A 20552-nucleotide genomic window follows, 5' to 3' on the forward strand; every position below is an offset into this window, starting at 1 on the left:
ACTTATTAGATGCTCAATTAAAATTTTGGAATTTGTCACTTTTACTATTGAAATTTCTTTTGTGTCTGTGGGTGCACATAGATAGATGTAAATGCAAAATTATGTGGGGTTATACAACAATAAGGTCTCTTGAGAATCGTTTTTGAGGTGTGGGGGCCACATAATGGAACCACAAAGCTTGCTAATGGTCCTGAGCTCTGATTCCTAAGCTAAGGGTAAGAGGAACATTAGCTCATCAGCATTCTGATGCTCTTTGCATGGAGTTAGGCTCCACGCTTCCATGCTGTCTGGCTGAGTGATAGGCTTTCTCCTCCTCTCCCAAGTCTTCCTTTTTACTTATTTTGCCTCTTTTTTTTTTTTTTTTGAGAGTCTTTCAGGCCAGTGAGATAAACAGAAATGAGCTCCGTCTATTAGCCACTGGTGTTTACTTTTAAAACATTTTTTAACACTATGCTAAAAAGCTATTTGGAGTCTACAAATACATTGAGCTGACTCTTCCACTGTAGAGTAGTCAAAGTTACAGATGGAAAGGAACTTTAGAGTCAGATTATCGAGTCCTGACTTGAAATAGTGACATCCTTATTCATGTCTGCCATTGGCCAGGGGTATTAATAAGGCCACTTCCAGCCAGTTTTTAACTCAACACCGTGAAACATTCAAAATCAGCCAAGGACCAGTACATGTTTTTGTTGAAAGATAAAAATATCTACATGTCACCTAAGTAAGGCTTGGCTTTGAGAATCACCTTATAAGCCTATTAGCTTCCTTTGTGTCTCAGGCTATGCTTTGACCACCCTGAGTTCATAGGCCAATAGTCTCTCATTTCTGTGCAGTGTTAGAAACAGAGGTAAGATGACTAGACATAGGCAGAGGCCCTCTGTCATGTGCTCCAGTTAGAAGTGGAGAGCTCTGCTTCTTTTGACTGAAATCTGGTGCTGTGAACCTCTTAGCAATTGAAAAGATGTCTGTCGTGAAACACTTTTGCATAAATCACTATATGATTTGCAGGGGCCCCACTGATTTGTGTGTTTATTATATATCATGCACTTATTAAACCATTCCACAAATATTTATTAGCATATACAAGTAAAAGAACTAATGGACATGTGGTTGCAGTTTTGAGAATGAGGGAATTTGGCATAATTCATTTCTGGAGGAGCAAGTTTAGCAACAGGAAGACACTGATGAGTTTTAAGGGTAGAAGGTGGGATGTGGGGGTGTGAAGTATACATCAGTTCTGTACTTTGAAAAGAACACTAGCTATAGTGCTGAGAAGATTAAAAGGACTAAATATATGGCTACTCCATATTGAGAATTAACTCAACATTATTCCATATAATTGTAAATGGTAGCTTTGACTATTATGATGTAAATGAAGACAAAAGGAAGTGGATGGATCTCAGAGAGAGGAAAACAATATTTTTAAATGGTAGCAAGAAGGGAAGAATAATTTCAAAGAAAAGGCTTAGGGTTTTAGTCTATAGAACTTTATGGGGACAGGCTCTTACACTAAGTAGTGAACACTGAAAGATAACGGGGTTTAAGTGGGGCAATTGGGATTTCAGTTGTGGACATATTGAATTGAATGTGCCATTGAAACAGTCAAAGGAAGAGACGATGAAAATCTAGACTTGGGGGGAGAATTTAAATCTATAATGTCTCTGCACAGAGATGGTAAAAGAATACTGGCCAGGAAGAGAGTACAAAATGACCTGGGACAGTAAATGAAGGAACTCCAATATTTCATGGTTGAGAAACAGAGGCTGAGCTTGCAAATGTGATGGCAAAGAAGTATCCAGAGAGTAGAAAGAAAGCTACTCGATTGCTGTATTATGGATATTCAAGAAAAAGGAATGTTTCAGCAGAGAAGGTGAGTTTAACTACATAAAATACTATTGAGATTTAAAGTTAGATGAGGACTGAATGTTTTATACTCTGTGTGCAAAGAGGTGTGATGAAGTTACTGAATTGATGGGCCAAAGAATCTAAGCAGGAGAAAGAAGGAAACAAAAAAATTACGGCTGCTGGAATGGTAAATATAAAAGGAGGGGTCAGTCAACTATAGAGTCTCATGAGGCTGATATAAAGAGATCACAGTAGGTTTAACAGGACAAGCAAGCTGGTAGGAGATGAGATTTTATTGAGAACAGACCTCTTGAATTAGTATGGAAGGGATGATGATCACTTCCAAAGTGTGTCCATGGAAGTGGATAGGTATGATGGAGTGAAAGAAAAAGTCATTAAGAATGGGTTGGTGGGCAGGCTACGGTGGCTCAGCAGGTAAGAGTGCTTGCCTGCCATGCCCGAGGACCCAGGTTCGATTCCCGGTGCCTGCCCATGCAAAAAAAAAAAAAAAGAATGGGTCGGTAGACCATAGTGTACAATTGGAGCAGCACCAATATTTTAATAAAAGGGGTGTGAAAATTTCTGTAGATGACAACATCCAGGAAGGATTAGCTGTGTTATGATGTACCACAAAGAACAGTATTTTATTGTTCAAGAACTCAAGGAACAAACGCTATGGGAAGGGAAGCAGGACATAAGCAAGGCACCAACTCATGTTCAGACTCAGAGGTTCATGAAGAATAATGAAGAAATCGTCTTTCCCTGGAGAAAATGTGTCAATAGGAGATAGTCAGATTCAGTAAAGGAGTGAAGAAACGGTCAGAGAATGGCTGAGTGTGGGTATAGAACAATATTTCTTAAATACAGAGAGACAATTCCATATGTCATCATGGAAGACTTTGGAAGGAAGCGGGGGAAATGGGACTTCAGGATGAGTCACCAGAAAATATGGATCATGAGTTTGATGGAAAGAAGGATGAGATACAAGTGCCTTGAGCATTCAATGATAAAAATTGGATGCCTGGTTGACTTCAACTCAGGGTCTTGACTACCTTGGCTATGGGTTCTGGTCTTTGTAATGACTTATGACATTACAGTCAGGGGATAATAGCAGGTGCAGTGGATATTGGAAGTACATATTGTGTGTCTTTTAATGATGGTTCCAGAGACAACAGCTTATACTTAACTATCAGGTACCCTGTTAAGAAACTGAGAATACAACGGGGTGCTATATCGATTTTATGAGTTCATGGACCCCATGAAGATTAGCTACCCATAAACTCTAACTTAATTACCATGGTCCAAATTATTAGGACTAAACCCCAAGTTGCTTAATTTTGTTGTTAACATGCTCATTTTAAATGGCTTGTGCCTACTGGATTCGGGACACATTCCCAGTAATAATTAATTTAGATGAAACCAATCTTTCTTTCTATTAATTAAGGAATGCCCTTTCCCCAGTAATTAAAATAAAATCTTAATTAGCAAATTGTTACTAATTCATTGCTGATGAAAAAATAAGCTTGGGAGTGGGAGTGTGTGTCTCAAATGTATCACAGCTTTCCGGATTTATTGGCAGGCCTTTAAAAAAAAATCACCTAGTACTAAAGAGGACTGATGGACAGGATGAAAATTCATGAAGGAGAGAAGGTGGCACAGAGGGTAATGACAAAAATTTTATGGTTATCATTGAAAACATTTACTGGTTTAATGTTTGAAGAAGCCTCAGTACGTGTGCTGCAGTGTGGTGATACATACCATGGCCTTTACAAATCTTCTAGAATTATAGGGGGTAAGAATTTAGGGCAAAGTGAGCATATATCAAACTGCAAGCCTGAGGCTTTCTCAGACCCACCATATGCAAAACAGCACTAGGCAGCAGGCAAGCAGTGGTTAATGTCAAACTGCCCAACTGGTTGACTCAAGTTTCCAATGAAACCTTACATTCAACTGAGTTCAGTGCCCTAGCCAGTCAATTGACTTAGACATGTTTCCTGGGCCACGTAATACCTCTTGTCATCAATTTTGAACTGCCTAGATAGAAAGTAGGTAAGGAAGACTCACCTTAAACATCCTCATTACCAGGTGCTACCTGAAGGAAGTGGTGTCTCTCTGCAGCCTCAAACATCAGCTTGATCTTCACATAGGACCCATGTTTCTAATGCTAAGGGTGGTGGTACTAATATCTTTCCTTGGCAAAGACATATCTTCCCAAGCTGCAACATTCCCTGAAGGTCTCAATGAGCTCAAGGCCCACTGGGCTCTCACAGAGGTCTTGGAAAACCCTCTTTCCCTCACCATGTTGACTGAAGCTATACAGCCTAGGGCTGCTCATAGAAAATCCCTTCATCTACTGCCAATTCCTCTTATGAACTGGGGCTCAGACATGTGCTCATAGGGCTATTTGAAGGAAAAGATGCCCAGATAAGTTCTCCTTCATATCCCCTCACCTCCCATTATTTTTCAGATCCACACTCTTTGCACATATTGGCTTTCTTGTTCCTTCCTACCAAAATTTCCATCATTACTGACTTATGCAGTTTAGCTCTTGCCACTCCAATGACAGGCTCAAACATACCTGGATGTCTATTTAGGCTCCAGCTGTGACTCCTGCCATGTATGCAGCAGCTGAGTTTCCTGTCACCATTCACTGACTGTGCAATCTTGGTTTGATTCATTTATCTCTTGAAGATTCAGGTTTGTTTTCCATTGGCACAATTATTCTTAGATGCATAGAGACTGATACCTACTCAATATCCTTCACCCTTCTTATTTAGTAAGAGACCCCCAATTTCTAATTTGGAATGGCAACAAGTGCAGCTAAAATACTACGGATACAAGTCACGAATGGGGTTTCAGAAAAAGCTCCTTTCCCTCCACCTTGTCCTTTCCTGCCTTCACACAAGATGTCTGGAGCTCTAGTAGCTATCTTGTGACGAGGATGGAAGCCATGTGTTAGACAGGACAAGGCTTTGTGGAGCCTTCATACCTGCCCTGGACTCTCAGGGCCTTAGCATGTGAGAGGGAAATACACCCCTATTCTGTCTAAGCCAGTTTGGTCAAGTCACAGCTATCTAGTTGATATGATACTTCACATTGATGGTGTAAGGCTTGATCATGGGAATGGATTTGAAAACACTAAGCTGCAGCCACAACGTAGTTGGTGCTCTATACATGTCAATTTTCTTCCCTCTTGGCTTCAGCCTGGCTCTGCTAAAATTCCTTGCCCTGCTATTGAGAACTGACGCTGTTTCTTTAAGTGGTTTTGAAACAAATGTCTTGATAATTTCAAGGACTGGCTTTGCATTTAAGCATCTTTTAGAGGTTAGGATACCTCAGGCTTTCCATTAATTACCAACACAATCTTTGTGGCTTGTGTGTTTTCATAATAACAGAGTCTTTTAGAGCCAAACTGGTTGGCTTTGGAAGTTTTCTAAAGCAGACTGTGATTACAGCTGATGGAGGAAACACCAGCAGGCTGCAGGGCAGTCATTGTCTCCCCTTTCATGTGCTCCTTTGCATTCACACATCAAAGTCACTTCAAAACAATAATAAAAGGAATGAAAGAAAAGAAGAGTCAGCCGGGACAGCCTCATGACCGGAGTCTGCTATTTTAGAACAGGGCCACTTAGGTTCAGCAAGCATGGCATTGTATTACCAGCAACATCAGTCACATTCAGTTTTGAGATCTCTTCCTTGACTTTTTTGTTTGTTTTTGTTTCTTTTTTTACTGCTATATCCCATCAGCATCCACTCATTCCTCCTTCATATTTCAAACCCATCTGTTGGGGATTGAATCATGTTCTCCATGAGACATGTTCAAGTCCTAATACCAGTTCCCGTGGGTTTGAAGTCATTTGTAAATTCCCCTGCCTTTTGTTTTGGATGCTGTACGGTGGGGGTCACATTTCATTCTTTCATTCTTTCGCAGCACCATTTGTTGAATGTTTTTTTTTTGGGGGGGTGGGAAGTATACGGACCTGGAATTGAAAATTCCCCTGACTTTTCAGAGCTGGTTTTAGTAAGGGTATCAGGGTAGGGAACATCTGTCCTCCAAACCCTCCACGGAAAGTTCCCTGCGGCAGATGCCAAACCTAGCCCTATCCACTGATGACACTTTCCTAGATCTCCGTTTGTTAGTTCAAAGGCATAAAGCTTTAATGGTCCAAATTTCTCAGTTTAATGCTCTTATTTAGAGCATCTCTTCCTTTGGAGCATTTGATCAGTAATTGTGTTTTGCTCTGGGTAGCAATGTATTCATTTACATTCCAGCTCAGTGCATTGACTGTGATCCTTACAGATAAGCACATTCAGATACCACGGCCCTGTCTCTGGCTGGAGATGTACTCACTACACTGCTGCCCAACACTGTGCCTGCACATGCGCTCACACACACACACACACACACACACACAGAGGATCAGTTATGTAAGCTGTAGACACCTTCCTTTCTATAACTCCTGTTTCTCTGAGCATGATTAAAGGCAAAGAGAATTGGCAATTGAGTCAAATGCAGCCATCTTTAATTGAGCTGCTCTTCCTGCTTGCCCAGTGAACTATGAGAGGCCCTGAGGATTCATACATAAATCAGACATGCTCTTACGATGCTCACCAGCCGGTGAGGCACAAACAACAGAGAGGCTGATGTCTCTGGAAAGCCCATTTCCTTAATTCAGACCACCATGTGGTTTAATGCCAGGTCAGGACCTGGCCTATGCTAGCACTATTTTTCTTTCCAGCATTGAAATCTTGACTAATGTAAACACTCTCTATGGCTCTCTACTTTTTGGGCTGCAAGAAAGAATGACTCATGAAAAGATATTAAGACTCTAGTGAAGGCTGGACGAGAAGATAGATTATACACATACATACCACACACATACACACACTTGCATGCACATACAACACACCAAATACCTAATAAATAGGAAGGTGTGTAATGATTTTAAATATGAACAAATAAATACATATGTGTAGCATTATATAATTTATTACAATAAATAGTGCATGCTATATATGCTATACTATTATGTATATTAAAGAGAGAGAGAGGGAGAGAGGGAGAGAGAAAAATATTAGAAATCGAACTTCCTAACACTTAACTGATTAAACAGTTATAACTGTTTGCTGAGATACAAGTGTGTGATGACTATGCTACATGATGTGTGTGTGTGTGTGTTTGAGGAGGAGTGTCATTGCATGATTCCCTTAGTAAAATGCAAATTCTATAAAGGCAAGACTTCAGTTTGCTTTTTACACAAACAAATAAACAAAGAAAAAGTTACTATATCCCAGCTCTTGGAATGATGGCTAAGACCAGTAGGAACTCAATGAATAATTGTTGGATGAGGAAACAAATATTTAACTAAGAGCATAGAACAATTAGCACATGATCTGGTATATAGTAAATATTCAGTAAATACTTGTTGAAAGAACTACTGTATGAATGAATGATTTAGGGGGAAAAAGATCTTTACCACATATCATATATAAATTTTTAATATCAGCTAAATTAACATATTAACTTTATAACCATAAAACTTTAAAATTAATCTAGAAGAAATTAGAAATAAATACTAACTGAAATTGAAGGAGGAAAGACAGTTAAAACTAAAAAGTAATAGCTAGCATGGGCCAGTTTTTACAACAAAGAAAACAAGCAATTCTCTGTATAAATAAGACAAAATGGAACTGAAAACAGAAGGAATGAGTTGATAACAAGGATATGTTATCAATAAATTGACAGATAAAGGCAGGTAACTCTAGATAAGGAACCCAAACAAAAGGAAAAGGAAAATTAAAAATAACCACAAAGTTAATTGTAGAGTCTGAGTAGAAAACTCAGTACTTTTCCATGTAAAATTTATTTTTCTTGAAGTTTGGCCATAGTTAGAAGCTTTTTAGTCAAAATTACCTCTGAAATTTATTCTAACCCTGCAATTATCCTGCTATTAACACTGTCACTTACATATGAGTGTCTTATATTTCATGCACAAAAGCAATTTTAGTGCCCACTAAAGTTCCCTATGAAAATTTGGATTTTCACCAAATCTATGAATTAGACACTCTGAAAGAAAAAGTGAGTCACTGGAATATCTTGACTAGAGATTCAGCTTTCCTTGTGTGCCCAACAAAGTTATAGGGCCATGTGTTATATACACTGTCAGGAAAACATTGTTGGTGAAAAAATAATGACCATGAAGAGAGTTGACATAATCATCTATTGCACCAGGGGCTTTATTTCCAACAGTACCCTCCTTTACTAGCTGTGGAACATCCTATATAACCAATACTAACTGAATTGGCACAAACTACCCCATAAGAACAGCAACAAAAGCAACTGAAGGGAAGATGAGGAAGTAGAAGGCATGATGGTCAATGAAAGCACTTGTGGAAAATGTGAGATAGTAAATTTACCATGAGCCCAATTAAAAACACTTCATCTCCTGACTTTGCTCTTCTTTAGGATGCTCTGATGCATATGAGAGTTGAGCATTTTTGCACAGTCACCTTCACCACCATGGACCATCATGGAAAGTCAAGACAAGTTTTGGACCATCATGGAAAGTCAAGACAAGTTTTGGACCATCATGGAAAGTCAAGACAAGTTTTGGACCATCATGGAAAGTCAAGACAAGTACCTCTCTGGCCTTCTGGTGATTTTTGGAGACCGATATACATGTTGGATGAATAGAGTATCCAGGTGAACAATGAAATTGCTATTGTTTGGGATAAGGTTCAAAGATAACCTTAAAATAACAATGCTTCATTTTGCATGTTCATTATACGTCTTCCTCTATGTTTGTGCCAATGAACCCACTCCCAGATTTCTAGAATTGATTATTTACGTCCAAATTTAACCTCAGAACAATGAAACCAGGTGACTTCATATTGCCTAGGATGGGGCATCAAAGCTTGAAGGTAAGTTGTCAAAGAATCAGCACTAATCCTCATCATTCCCATTTTGCATTTTCCAGCTTTATTTAAAACAAAACAAAAAAACTGTAAAGCCTAGTTATTTCATACCATATTCAGTATTGCACATCTACTCATAAATGTTCCATATGAAAAATATTTGAATAAATAATTTTCAAAGGTTTTTCCTAGATTTAATAGACATACAACAAATTGCACATATTTAAAAAGCAAAATTTCATAAGTTCTGACATATGTATTCACCTATGAAATCATTACACATAATGTGTCCTGTTTTTCTATATTTAATGCTTATTGAATATGCAATATTTTCATGTCCTTTATGCCTGATACTGACAATTTGTTTCTTTTCCTTTTTTTTTCTAAGAAATTAGACTGGAGTTATGCATTTTATTGATCTTAAAAAAAACAGCTTTTGGTTTCCTTGAATTTCTCTATTGCTTTTCTGTCTTCTCTCACTGATTTTCACTCTGACCTTTATTATATCTCTTTGTATACTTAATTTGCATTTGATTAACTCTTCTTTTCCTATTTTTTAAGGGTGGAAACTAAAGTCTTTGATTTGACGTGTTTATTATTTTCTAAAATAGACATACAATACTATAAATTTCTCATTTCTCATTTCTTTAGTGGTTTACCACATATTTTATATATTCTGCTTTTATTTTCATTTAGCACAAAATACTTTATAATTTTTCTTTTGATTTCTTCTTTGATGATGAGAGTGCATCTATGATGAAGAAAAATACATGTCTAATTGTTCTAATGCCTCACACTTGAAGTGATAAATATATTGGTAATTTACATTTGTATTTTCACCCGTTCCCTCTTTTCATATACTTTTCCTTCCTCTTGGGCTGTGTTCTAGTTTGCTAGCTGCTGGAATGCAATATACCAGAAACGGAATGGCTTTTAAAAAGGGAAATTTAATAAGTTGCTAATTTACAGTTATAAGGCTGAGAAAATGTCCCAGTTACAACAAGTCTATAGAAATGTCCAATCAAAGGCATCCAGGGAAAGATACCTTGGTTCAAGAAGGCCGATGAAGTTCAGAGTTTCTTTCTCATCTGGAAAGGCAAATGGTGAACACTGTCAGGGCTTCTCTCTCAGCTGGAAGGGCACATGGTGAATACGGCGTCATCTGCTAGCTTTCTCTCCTGGCTTCTGGTTTCATGAAGCTCCCCGGGAGGTGTTTTCCTTCTTCATCTCCAAAAGTCATGGGCTGGTGGACTCTGCTTCGAGGTGCTGCTCTCTCTGAATCTGTCATTCTCCAAAATATTTCCTCTTTTATAGGACTTCAGAAACTAATCAAGACCCACCCAAACGGGTGGAGACATGTCATCACCTAATCCAATTTAACAACCACTCTTGACTAAATCACATCATCCAGGGAGATGATCTCATTACAGTTTCAAACATACAGTACTGAATAGAGAATTCTAACTTTATGAAATGGGATTTATATTAAAACATGGCTTTTCTTAGGGGACATACTTCCTTTCAAACCAGCACAGGTTGTTTTTTCTTTTATTTTTTATTATTGATTCACAAGTATACTTTTATGTATTAATAAAACTAATACCTATTATAACTTTCCAAACCCCACCCAAAACATTCCTGCCAATCCTAAAGAACACCTGGGTGTTATGTAAGATTCTAAAAAGTTTCCATGCACTAGTGTAACTTTCCAGAAACCTACAACCTCCAGATGGGTCCCTAGATCAGCTAAGTCCTGAAATGCAGAGGGTCCTTCCAGAATATCAATTTGCTCCATCCCCTTATTCCATATTATTATTATTTTTTTATCCCATATTATTGACAGCCCCTTCCACCATGAAAAAGTTAGAATAGCCCTCGCCTCTAAAGAGTGGGAAAGATCAAAGGTGATGGTAAGGGTTATACAGAGAAGGTAGGGTTTAGCAAACAAATATGATTGCTCAATCATTATATTGATATCTCTTTTAGTTCCAGTACCTTAGAGCAGCTTGAAATAAAACCCTAAAATTGTGGAAACGCAACCCATACCAAACTCTGAAATCTGTTCTATAACTAATTGTTGCAATGTATTTCGAAATTTATTGCTTTTTGTATATTTGTTATTTTTCACAAAAAAATGGTTAAAAAAAAAGAGAAGGAGCAATATAACAGAGAAGATAGGATTTAACAAATGAGTCTGACTGCTGAGTCATTATATTGATAGTTCTTTTGGTCTCCAGTGTCTTGGAGCAGCTAGAAGAAAAAATGAAAAATCATGGAACTGTAAACCATACCAAACTTTAAAATCTGTTCTATAACTATTTATTGAAATGTACTTCGAAATTAAAAAAAAAAAAAATAGTGGGGACCAAGTGCTAAAAGACCATTTGGTGTTTCCCCTCCTGGTATCCTTGTGGGGCTCAGTGAAAGTGGGTGCTGGCTGTGAGCTCTCCCAGCAAGTTGGAGGGCCCTTGTTTAAGGAGGGTGACTTTCTGCCTTTTGGAAATGATATGACCAGTTAATATTATCTGTATCTGTTTGTCCATGGTAATCTTAGTGAAATGGATTGAAATATGCACCCCAATTTAGCCATGTTCTCAATCTGCATTCCTGTTGGCATGAACTCATTGTAAAGAGGATCTCTGATTGATGTTAATTTTGGTTAAATTGTGGCATAACTGAATGAGGATAGACGAAATCTGGGTTACTGGAGTCCCTAGGAAGACATAGAAATGGGAAGGCAGTGTCATAGAAAGCTATGGAGAAGGAGCCAGAAGCTGGAAGCCAGCAGGGTCCAAGAAGGGAGAAGACACCATCTTATGCTGGGAAAGCAAAGAAACCCAAGGATTGCCAGCAAAACTGCAACGAATTTTCTTCTGTTGAACCACACTTGCACATTTGGAATAAAACCCACTTGGTCATGGTGTATTAAAAAAAAAAAAAAGAAAACTAATAATGTCCCTGTCTTATTTCTTGTAAAAATGTTTACCCCAGGTTTCCTTTTTTCTTTTTTTTCCCCACTATTTTGTCCATGCTAATTTTGCACTAGAGAACATTTTTAAAATTTTTATGTAGCTTAATATCCACAGTATTATTTTTCTTCCTTTCTCCCTTATATCTATCTTCTTCAGTAGAGGAAAATATCAAGAATACCCAATTTTGTCTTCATTATTTTTAATACTTAAAAATTTCATATATTCAGGATTTATTCTTATATAAGAAATAAGGCAGATATATAATTTAAAATGTAAATAAACGCATTATCCTTCATATATTTTATTAAGGAAGTAAGCCTTTCTCAGTGAAATAAATTATATGGTACCCATTTAGATGATGATTATAATCTGTTTCTAAAATAAGAACCTAATTCTTTTACTTTTTAAGCTTTTGAGAAATTGCCCCAATAATATATTTGTGGCTAGTGATAAAATAAAAAAAAAAACTCAATCAACACACTTCTATGTGACCTGAAGATTTGGCTATCCCCCAAAGTTTCTTCTTTCTTCCCATGAACAGGAATTATTTTCTGTGGTGTTTGTCTTTAATACACAATGTATTACATTTCTGTATAAACTTTGTCTTCTTGCCTCCTTCCTAAATTGTGAACTTCTTGGGAAAGCAGTCGTGTTTTATTTATTTCAGCATCATGTAATGTAGGAAATAAGTAACTACATAACAAATGAATAAATGATGGAAATTTCTGATAGTTACATTTAACAACATCCTTTCATTTTTGCATTATTTCTGCTCTGTACACATTTAGAAAAGAACTAAAATGACTATATGATAATGCATTTTCTTTATATCTTAATCACATTTGGGGTGAATATTTTTTTTCAAACATTACACATTGCACCCTGTGGAGGTGGAACAACTGTTATTTCTGAATTATTTTTAGCCCAAGGTTGAATCAGTACCATATCCTTGCTCATTTTATTGGAAAATGACATCCAACACTATTCAAAAGCCTGTGCACTACACATTCAGCGAGCCTGCAAACCCCCTTTATTTTAAAATTATTTGCATGGAGTCTTAACTACCTGCCCAAAAGCCTGCAACAAGAGATAAAATGCTTGAGCATAATAAAATGCATTTTAAATCCTCTAATTCAACACAGCAACTCCAACCTTCCCTTAAAAGGGAAAGGAGCCATGTCTGGCCTGTCTCAGTGATGTACTGTCACCTAAAATCATGTCTTGTGAAATCCTGGAAAGAAAATGGTATTTGCAGTCCCATCTTGCAAGCCCTAAAGCTGCACAAATAATGTAGCTTTTTTCTCTAAGTGCTCTAGGCAGCTTGCTTTCCAGTTGCAAATTTTCACTGCCAAGGTGTCTCTTTACTAGATTAAATTCCACAGTAGTACCTAATTTTTGGCATTGCACCTCTGCCTCCATTAAAATGGCGTGTGCATGTGTATGACTGATTTAAGAGCAGGAACTTCCAGTCTGTTTGTTTTTGTGATTGTGTGGTGTGGCTCAAAGAAAGTCTATCTTTTACAGACTTGGCCATTTGGACACAATTCATCACCACCTTATTCATTCCTTGAAATGATTTGCAACCTTTCCTTTTCCTCTGCAATTTTCTCCCCCAGGTCCCTAACATCTTCACTCTTGGTAGGATAACTAGGACCCTTTCTGTATTTTGCTTGTTTGTCTGTTACGTGTACAGAACACATGAGAGAAGACTCTCTTCCCTTCCTCCAAATATTTTTAGTCTTACCAACTTAAGCCGTTCCCACCCCTGAGGTCTTGGCAGAAGAAATGTCTGCCCTAGAGAATCAAGTCCTTCCATCTTCTCTTCTACCTTTGTTACTCAGATGCAGAATCTGGAGCTCCAGCCCACACCTTGTGAATGGAAATTCACACTTTCACAATATATCTAAGGCATTTTTATACAATCACATTGGAAGAGCACTGGCCTGGATCTCTACTCAAATTGGGATCTTCAAGGGTGCTCTGGGCCTCCTCTAAAGTTTTCAAAGAATCAACACCACCTATAAAGTATCTTTCCTCTAACCTACTAGCTTCTCAGTTTAGCACTGTCTCACTTTGCTTCTCTATTTTTTTTTTTTCCACATGGGCAGGCACCGGCAACCGAACCTGGGTCCCCAGCATGGCAGGAAAGAACTCTGCCACTGAGGCACCATCGTCCGCTCATGCTTCTCCATTTGGAATGCTCCACTTCCATTTTGCTTTACCTAATGATTCTGTAATACCCTACAACCTCCTTCAGCACCCTAGTTTGTTCTTGGAAATCTTGAGGGTCACTGGTGACTTTGTGCCAAGTGGTATAGTAAACACATAAGATTTAGCTCAATCACACTACTCGTTATAGTTATCACTGAGTCTTTGCTAAGTCTCATGGACTATAATAGAAAGCTATACATTACTGACAAACCTGCCATTTTGCAGAAATCTTTACTTGTGTTTCTTCTGTACATTTCTTGACCTCCAAGCACTCTTCACATGCCCAGACTGATTCATCCTTTTAAAATATCTACTCCTGCCCAGAGAAACACTTTTGGAGCTATATTAATTACTGATTTCTGCATAACTATCCCCAAATTAAGCAGCTTAAAACAACAAATATTTATTATCTCACATATTTTCTGAGGGTCAGAAATCCAGGAAAAGCTTAGAGGGTAGTTCTGGCTCAGAATCTCTCCTGGTATTGTAGGCAAAATGTCTATCAGCTACAGTGATCTGAAGACTTGACTGGGGTTCTGACAAAGTTCCTTGGACTATTGATATTTTGTGTTGTTTCCTGTGCATTATAAGGTGATAGCAGCAGCCCTGGCCTTTACCCCCTAGATGCCAGCAGCACTCTTTTTCCACTTCCAGTTGTGACAACCAAAAGGCTTCAAGACATTGCTCTTCCCCCTGGAAAGCAAAATTACCCTTGGTTGAGGATCAGTGTGCTAGAGGGTTTGCTTCCAAGATGGCTTATTCTCATGGCTGTTGGCAGAAAGCCTCAGTTCCTTGCTGACTATTGGCAGGAGGTCTCAGTTCCTTGCCACATGGGCATCTCCATAGCACTGCTTCAGTGTCCTTAGCATAGCTGTTAGCATTCTCCTGAATAAATAATCTAAGAGTGAGCAAGCAGGAAGCTGAGATGTCTTTTATGACTTAGTCTTGGAAGTCATCCTTTGTCTTTCCCATCAAACTACTTGTTAGAAGTGAGTCACTAGCTCATGCCTAGAACCAAAGAGAGAGGAATTAAGCTCTGTTTCTTGAAGGATAAGTATTAAGGGGTTTCTGGAAATATTTTTAAAGTGTTGTAGGAGCTCATATGAAAAGAAATGTCCTTAAATATATAAATTGATCATTAATTTAGATCATGAGATATCTGGCTTCTCTTCCCCACTCCATATCTTTCTCTTCTCTATTTATATTTTGGAATCCCTTTTCTTCTGCATGTATCATTTCTCTTTATTTTAATATTTCCTTTTTGTCTTTTCCACTGTTTTTGAAAAGAATGGTGGATTTAATCAGTATATCTCAAAATCTCTTTCATACTGATATCCTTTAGTTTCTAAAGACCACCCTTTTGCTCGGTACCCCTACAGTCCATAGTTCTCACGCTCTTCTGAACTCCCAACACCCTCATTTTATACTTTCTTCTAGCCAACCTAAATTAAACAAGAAAATGGAATAAGGGTACTAGAAATTCTTGGCCTAATTTCCTAACTCTTTCTCCTCGTTATCTCTCTGGCCTTCTATTGCCTTCTACCGTCCCCACCTACCAGCCTAATTATATCCTTCCATCAATTACGGAATCTTGAGTGCCAATTTGAACTAAAGCTTCTTTGGGTACTGTGTTAAATGTCTGCAAACAGTGTTCCCAATGTCTCAGCTTGAACTAACTGCATCAGAATCACTGGGTGAAATTCAGAAGTCCAGGACCCAGAGATTGGGTCCAATCATCTGTCCATTTTATATAAATGAAAAGTCTATTTCAAACTTTTTCTGCCTCAGAAAAGGACTCAACCAGTTAACAATTGTTATATAAACTAATGTGGACGCATGTCTCAGAAATCTGTATGAACCTTCTGAATCTTACGTATAATAGCTATACTACTCCAAGGCAGAATCATTGGAGATTTACCCAGCTGTGAATCACTTTTCCCACCAAAATTAGGGCATCGCTTTTGTGACTCCCTTTTTATTATCTGACAAGACTGAGATGAGTTCCTCATGCTGAAATAGTAGAGGTCAATCAAACAACATTAGATGTTTTATTAAGTTATTTGTTTTTTATTTTAATGAGAGGCTATAAATTAAGAGGCAGCATATTAAATCCCTGAGCATTTTAGGTAATTAATAGCTCTTTGGGAGGAACTGGCAGCTGTGAGCACAGCCCAGGGCCAGCACCCTGGTTAATATATAGCAGCCAAGGCAAACTCGTAAGTCAAGGTTGTTACAACAATTACTAAATGCTAAACGTGGCAACTATATTTCACAGACAGAGAGGGAAAACACACACACACACACACACACACACACACACACACATACACATCATGAGATTGGAGATGTATGGGGTTCTAGGGGTTATGTTTTCATTCCACTCCAAGTAATCTTAGGGAACTACCTGGTCCTATGCTTATCTGAACTGATTGACTGAATGGGGTTAATTTTCTCAGAATTCTTGGATTTAGCTGAGTGTTTGAGAAACTATAGGAGCACAATCTGCTGCAAAGAACTTCTTTCCCTGCTCAAGTCCATCAATGCTGCAATGAGGTTACCCTGGGTTATTTAAAGAAAGCATGTGTATGATTCACCAGGATGGAAGCAACTCACATTTGTCATATGTTTGAAAATGTGGAGGACATGCTAGACGCCATGATCTAGAAAGAGCATGAATATAAACCACTTTTGGAGGATGATAATGTTGAACTTTATCTGAGCCATGTGTTCAACTGGAAGCTGGAACATAGGAAAGGTCAAGAAATTTCCAACAAATGAGAAATGGCTAAGCCCAAATGACCACCCTGTTCTCACATGCTGATAAGACCCATCTTGTCTTCATCTTTCCTCATGTTTCCCATTAGACTGTCTAGACGATTTCCTGTTTTCCTGCCACTATAAACCCAAGGCCCCTTTCTTTTCTTTGAAACATTCTTCAAAAAGTATAAAAGAGTCAACTGTAGGACCAAGGGGTTGTTGGGATGGGAAGGAGCAAGAAATACACATTCTGATCCCCAATAATAACCCTCCCTCTCTCCCATTCCTGGTTAGGGACAATTACTCCTTCCTCAATTTTATGTAAAGTTCCATAGGAACACAGTTTCAAAGTATTCTCCCTGTCTCATTCCTACAGAATTGCTGACATGAAATCCTGATTTTATAGAAATTCTGAAGCCACTGGTGGAATTTGTTTAAACTACATTTTGTCACAAAGTGATATAGGTGGAGGAGGGGAGGTAGTGGTTGCTCCATGAGACAGAAAACCTATCATAGAAGAAGGAGTTTGGAGAAATGGAAGGGACTTTGAGGCATTGCTCAAGGATAGGCTATTTTTTCCCTACACTCTCAAGCTGGAGGATGGCAAATCTCCTGCTGAAATTTTAGTAGAAAGAAACAAGAAGACTGTGGAAAAAAACATTAGCCCTGAATTTGTGCACTAGCAATCAGAAACAGAAATAGCACTGGTAATAGAAATATATTTGTTCAGCAGAAGATGGTTGCGGCAGAAAGAATTTACACATTGAAGAATGACTCTTGAGCAATTATGGATAAATAACACCAGGGAAGAACTGGAGCACTGGAGGAAGCCTGGGCTGCACAAACAGGTAACAGGGATGAAAGAATTCATATAGGTAGGAGGCTTTTAAAGCAAGTAATTATTCATATTATACCAAGACAGTGACCTTCACCAGGCACTCCAGGATAAAGATACACTGATAGACTTCATCTGTTGTGTTTGATCTGAAGTTTAAACCAAGTGATATCACACTTTGTCTAATGTGCTGAGAGAGGCACTTCTCTCTGGTTTTGACAAGCCCGCGGTGAATTAATGCCTTCCAGAATAAATAAGAAGTTTTTCAATTATTTCTTAAATGTTGGTAATTTTGCATAGATAATCTATTTCTAAGACTACCTGGTATTAGATTCTTCCAATTTAATAGTATTTTTTTTTGTCTGCTGTATGGTGGGGGGGGGTCACATTTCATTCTTTTTTCCATGTGACTATCCTGTTATGACAGCTACATTTGTTGAATATATATACATACATACATATATATATATTATATATATATATATAGTTTTTTGGGGAAGTGCATGGGCTGGTAATCGAACCCAGGTCTCCTGCATAGCAGGCAAGAATTCTACCACTGAACTACCTTTGCACCCCCTAATAGTGATTTATTATGGCAACTGTGATATTCTCTGTGATTCATAAAAATGCTTAGGTAGAAAAAGAAACATGAACATTATGAAAACAGAGAAATGAAAAAGGTAGTCTACCTTTGTCATAACATCAAAAAGCTCTCTCCAAATTTTAAAACAAATTATTTTGAACTGACCAGATACATATATCAAACTTCCCTTCATCTAATAGAGTCCCTCTGAAAGAAAAAGTGGGGTGGGGACAATCTCAGTTAAACATGGATATTTGAACATATACATTCATCCATGCCTTGTTCCTGGTGGGGAAAAAGATAAAGTTTATTCATTGGAAACTATGCATTGTCTTAGCATATTCTTCTGTGATTCAGGTGATTCTGATCCTGTGAGAATTATTTTACAACTCTGCAAATGACAGGTAACTAATATATAATGCCAAATAATTCTTGCATATAAGCATGTAGCTTCTATTTCTATCTGGTAGAAGTTCAATTTTCTTCCCTCCCTGACTGTGGAAGAAACCAGCTTTATCTCCATTTGAACATTCACTCCAATGTTTCTGATTAAAAATCTACCTGTTCTTTGGCTCCTACTTTGAACTGGTTGTAAAGCCTCACAAGTTTCTTCATTAATGTGTTAAATAAAATCTTTAACATACTGTGAGTCATGATTTTATTTTATTTATTTATTTTTCTGAAAATTACCTATAAAGGCTTGATACCTAACTTAAAATAACAATAAAAAATGAAAAGGCATCAGCTCTCAAGGATAAAGGTGAACCCACAGGGATGTCGAAGGTAGTTTGGAAGCTGGAACATTTCCAGTGACAACTGACTTAGGAAGCTAACAACTTAGAACCCTAACATATAAGCATGTAGAGAAGGAAACCACCAGGAAGCAAGCTCGTCCTGTACAAGAAACCTGCAAAGGATCAGGCACCTTTGTAAGCAGGTGATGCTGAAAAGTTGGGTGACATAAAATTTGTATAAGGAGCACTATATACTCATAGTTCTAACCTAAGTCCAGCTCCCTCTGTCAGCTTCTGGGAAACTGGCAGCTAAGTAACTTAATTTTTTATTGTTGCCAATGGACCAGCCAAAGAGAAAAAAACCTAGCACCGTTGAAATCCAATTGGCAAACCCCTCTAATATCCAGTGTTTCAAATCAGTGTTTGAATGCCTTTCATTATAAATGGTTAATTAAGGATCAGATATTTGGGAAATACTCACACAAAAGAAGGAAAGAACACACAAAGAAATGAAATGTAAAAGGAACAGAGCAAATGCAGGGAACTGATTCACACAGAATAGAACCCAAGATTAAACTCAGGGGTAGACTAGAAAACTGGAAAAGGATTCTGCAATGTAGTCCGGGCCATTTCGTACTGATGGAAGGAAGTAATATTGCTGAATAAGCAGTGTTTAGAATACCAATAGCTTTGGGGGAGAAGGTAATATAATTGGAACACAAAAATTCTAGATGGATTCAAATGTTTTCCCAGTTACGCAGTTTGTAGGTCTTAGAGCTTGTGGTTGACTTAATAAGAAATAAGCAATAATAGATTATTATCCACACCATGGGATATTTTAACAATCATACCTTCAAGGATCATTTTGCTAGTCAACAATCACAGACAATCTTGTCTCTTCTTCTTGCCCTCCCAATTATGTTAAAGTAACTTCACATTATTTCACTCATACATATTTCAGAACCTCCTTAATGACAAATTATCTCTCTCTCTATCATCTATCCTTCCATTATCCAACTAATCACCTATTCATCTCTCCAGCCCATTATTTCATGGAAAAAATAATAATAATTACTTAAATAATCGAATACCCAGTAAGATGTTCACATTTCTAATTGTTTCATAAATGTCAGCATTGATGAAGATTGCTTCTTTTTTTTGAATTAGGACTCAACAATTTCACACATTGCAATTGAATCATCTTTCTCTTTAAGCTCCTTTTAGCTTGTAGGTCTTTGTCTTTTTCTTTTGTTTCTCTTTATCTCTCTCTCGTCAATATATTTGTTGGAGAAACCAGGTACTTAACCCCTCCTCCCTGCAAGTTTACCACAGTTTTATTTTGCTTATTTTATCCATGGTTTCATCTAATATAGACTATGTTCTGTATTTCTTTAAATCACTAGTTGGATCTAGAGGTTTGATCAAAACAATTTTCATATATTCATAATCAAGGCTAATTCACAGGTGACTTGCATTCTTCCACCATAATGCTTCTTTTCTCTCTTTTTTTGATATTAGTAGCTATCAATAATCAAAGACTAGATGTATTAATTCATGTTGAGTTACAATATGATGACATTCTAAATGCATTAGCTCTTTCTCACTGGTCCCTGGAATACTCCTATAAAGAGAACCTTCCTCCCCTTATTATTTGGTGCTATCTGTGAGTATCGCACATAAAAGAAAAGAAAAGAAGAAAA

General features: G+C 37.6%; 1 protein-coding gene and 1 non-coding gene across 5 annotated transcripts in view; both read right to left on the reverse strand.

The window, feature by feature from the left end:
- The window catches only part of NRG3 (neuregulin 3), a 1079958-nt gene that overhangs the window by 316056 nt on the left and 743350 nt on the right, over positions 1 to 20552 (reverse strand). The gene's annotated exons all lie outside the window — the stretch shown is intronic.
- TRNAS-GCU (transfer RNA serine (anticodon GCU)) lies at positions 18036 to 18106 on the reverse strand. The gene has a single exon. It is a non-coding gene; the product is annotated as a tRNA-Ser (tRNA).

This window comes from Tamandua tetradactyla, chromosome 13, assembly GCF_023851605.1.
Source record: "Tamandua tetradactyla isolate mTamTet1 chromosome 13, mTamTet1.pri, whole genome shotgun sequence".
Classification (NCBI taxonomy): domain Eukaryota; kingdom Metazoa; phylum Chordata; class Mammalia; order Pilosa; family Myrmecophagidae; genus Tamandua; species Tamandua tetradactyla.